Genomic DNA, 4,200 nt, shown 5'->3' on the forward strand with positions numbered 1-4,200 from the left:
GCAGCCTAGCTGGTAGCTTATAGGCAGAGCCTGGTGCCAGGAACCCTTTATTAAATCAGAATTCCAGGCCAAAAAATAATAATTGTGGTTTTTTCTTTTGTGGGGGAAATCAATTAAATAAAAAACCTAGGCTGTTGCCACGGGGGCAGGTTGATTATATTCCTGGTTTCAGCTCAAGGGGAGGTTAAAAGTGTTAAGTTGTGGGTGAACATATCAGACGTCACAGAGATTCCTTCAAACAGCTCTTGTTTATTCACAGGCCAGAACAGAACTGAACTGAAGGGTTCAGCCAGCCTGCTTATATAGAGCTCCACTAGAATGCAACAGCAACCATTTTCTGTAACTATCCAATCACTGAACGTCACTTTCAATCCCTTATTTGCATATGTGGACCTGAACTATCTACAGTATCCCCCTGCTGGCCCAGGGTGAGAACTTCAGTACATAACAAAAAGCACTGTGTAAAATGTGCTGGATCTGAAACAAAGCAAACTCCCAAGATACATTTAAGGTTGCCAACTTACTTGGTAGTTGTGCTGACCATCACTTCCTCTGAACTCCGGACTAGACTCTCCAAAGTTTGCAATGGAGCTACTACAGACCAGGATATGATTTGTGTACCTTGATTTATGTACAAGCAGTTTTCACACCAAACATCCCATTGACTTAGGGAGTTAAGCAGTCAGAATTCCAGCTCCAAATGTAGTGAGGTTTACAGCACAGTTCTAACCTTGTCTGCTCAGAAGTAAGTCCTACTCTATTCAGTGGGGCTTACTCCCCAGTAAATGGAGTTAGGAGGAGGTATAAAAACTGGGAAGTTATTGGGTGATAAGCAGAGATCAGACTAGCATCTTCCAACTTCCATTCCCAAGGACAAGTCAATGCCATGAATTTTTCTTTGGCAATAACTCATAGCAGAGTAAGATTGTCTTCCATGAACACGATCTTAACAGTGACTATGGAGGTCAATTCTGGATCCACACGTCCTTCCACAGTGGGGACATAACTTTCCGGGCGGGAGTTGATCACGGTGAGGGTTTGCCAAGTGTGCCTTCCTCTTAACACGTTTCTCCCTTTCGTCCTGAGTTCAAGTCTCTTCAAAGCCCATGGCACCTTTGCTAAAGGCTGTTCTCCAATTGGAGCACTTGCAGGCCAGTGTTTCCCAGTTGTCGGCGTTTATACTACATTTTTTTAGATTTGCCTTGAGAGAGTCTTTAAACCTCTTTTGTCGACCACTGGCGTTACGATTTCCATTTTTAGCTTTGGAATAGAGTAGTTGCTTTGGAAGACGATGATCAGGCATCCACACAACAACATGACCAGTCCAACAAAGTTGATGTTCAAGAATAGTGATCTTTGCATCTTCCAGTACACTGGCATTAGTTCGCCTGTCTTCCCAAGTGATGTGTAAAAATTTTGACAGGCTCACATGATGGCCTCCTTTCCAAAGCAGCTTCAACACAATTTCCATGATTCTTCAGGGTTTTGTTCCTGTTTGCCACCAGCGTTTATTTGTTTGTTAAGCACTTATATCCTGCCTTAAATATGGCCCTCACAAGATGGCTTGGTCCTTCACTCTGGCTCCACCCAATTCAAAACTGCATACCGAAAAGCTTTAAAGAAAACTGAACCAAGTCAAGAGCCTCCACAATATTAAATACAAATAAAATCTTCAGCATATTTTACAGGAACAATAACCATTTTGCCACAGTGGTCTCTCAGGCGCCATGAAAAACAACAACATGGCGTCTGAAAAACAACAGTCTGTGGGAAATTAGTGACCGCTTTTGTTATGGCATAAGCTTTCGTAGGCCGGAACTTCCTTCATATGTAGATATTATTTTGTTGAGTTTTAAATAATAAGACTTTACAAATAAATAAGCAATAGGAAACAATTGTTTTTGTTGTTTGTGTTATTCTTTTTACTCTAACTGGAGACATGTGTCATCTTGAGATTGTTTTGAACCTAAGCTCTTGTGCTCCTGAGCTTAAAGACTTTGCGATCTATAATTGAATAGGCAGGAAGTTGACTCAACTACCGGTATATATCCACCTGGTCTGATTCTTCACTTATGGCCTGTGGAAACATACGCCTTTTAAAAAATAAACACACATAGTCTTTCAACTGTCACACGTGCTTCATTTTTTCCCCCTCACAGCATAGGCTACCAGGGTTCCCAGTCCATTTATTCCCTCGTGTAGAGAATGCCTGGTAACTGTGCATGCAATGTACATTTGGACATCTTAAAGTTACCACTGTAAAAGCAAATTTCAAAGATGGAACACCGCAGGAAATAACAACCATAGCCACTGGCCTGCATCCACCTTGTCCCAGTTTTGGCCCAGCCTCATTCCCGGCCTGCGATCAGGAAACAGGAAAGTCCCTGGATCAAACCAACAATATCACAAATAAAAATAATAAAAATGTAGTTTCTAACCAACTTACACGTTTAAGCTGCAATTTCACACTTTATCTGGGAGCAAACAAAACTGAACTCAGTATAACTTAACTTTTCAGTAGATAACACATGGGATTGCTTTGTCAATATTCAAAGCTAGGGTTGCCATATATTTGTTGAGCTTTCTTTAGGGGCCCCCCAAAATTGTTGAGCTGCTTTTTCTTTTTCTTTTACAAAAACTCCAAAAAAAACAACAACCCAAAACAACAATTTTTCTATTGACTTGTCTAAGAACCAGGACAAAGTGCCACCTTTCAGACATCAAGTCCGCCTTTGAAATCCCGGTAATGTCTGGGAAAATCCGGACATATGGCAGTTTTATTCAAAGCACTATCTCAAGTTTCCTTCTGGAGATTCCACCCTATTGCCTATTCCACACCTGTGGAATACTTTCCTTTTTCAACTAGCCTTATAAGTGGAAACTTTTATTCCTGTCTGTATCGGCATTGGATTTTGCTTGTTTTATCGATGAAATTGTATTATTTTTATTGTTTTGATTTTGGTATTGTTAACTACTTCAAAACGTTTAAGCAGACATAATTCATAAAATGAAATTACTGTATTTTTCCGTGTATAAGACTATATTTCCCCCCAGATTTTTTAAGTTTAAAATTGGGGGTCGCCTTATACACGGAATGTTTAAAATATTTATTTAATTTTGGGCTCAAAAAATAGGAGTCGTCTTATACATGGGGCGTCTTATACACAGAAAAATATGGTAATTGATTTTGGAAAATCAGGAAACGTCAGCTTGGATGTCCAGCGCAAGACAATTTTCCATACAGAATGATTCCTAATTTGAAGCATTTGACATCAGGGTGAAGAAAGGCGAGGGCATTTTTATGTCCACCAGCAACATCAGGAAAGGTGAACAGTTGGATTCAATGTCTTAGGACCAGAAGTGGGGAGGGCAGAAAGAGCTGATAGTGGGGCAGGAGAGCTGAAAATAATGCCAATATATTTCACATCAATAAGCCCCTTTGGTTTCAGATAGTACATGAGTAAAAAGGTAAAGGGTAAAGGGACCCCTGACCATTAGGTCCAGTCATTTGTAGAAGCGACTTTTGGGTTTTTTAATTGATCCCTGTGATCCGCCAAATGGAGGCACGTACAAAAAGATATGTACCTAAAGCTAAAGGACCCCTGACCATTAGGTCCAGTCGTGGCCGACTCTGGGGTTGTGGCGCTCATCTCACTTTACTGGCCGAGGGAGCCGACGTTCAGCTTCCAGGTCATGTGGCCAGCATGACTAAGCCGCTTCTGGCGAACCAGAGCAGTGCACGGAAACGCCGTTTACCTTTGGCAGATCACAGGGATCAATTAAAAAACCCAAAAGTCGCTTCTACAAACCTGAAGTTTGCTCATTCCCTAAGTTAGATGACATTCAACGGACACTCTTTTAAGTGGCTGGGGAAATTTTAACTGAGACAAAACTCCTGCACAGATCTTCAGACCACTCCGTTGAATAAGAATTCAAGCCCTGCGACCTCCGGTGATGAATTTCCCAATTACACCATGTGGAATATTCTACTTAATTTAGATAATCCCACACGGTGTCTTCATCTCCCTGCTGGTCGCCCATTATCTGTTAATTTCTAAAACGAACTGCTGTTAGGGGGGAAATATAATACTATCACTATACATGTTAAAAAGTTAAAGGAGAGCAATACACTCCCCTCCCCGCCCCATCCCACACAGCATTTTAGCTAAAGAAGGGAATAAGTAACATGAGGCACAAAAA

This window comes from Podarcis filfolensis (genome assembly GCF_964270895.1).
Source record: "Podarcis filfolensis genome assembly, chromosome: 1".
NCBI lineage: Eukaryota > Metazoa > Chordata > Lepidosauria > Squamata > Lacertidae > Podarcis > Podarcis filfolensis.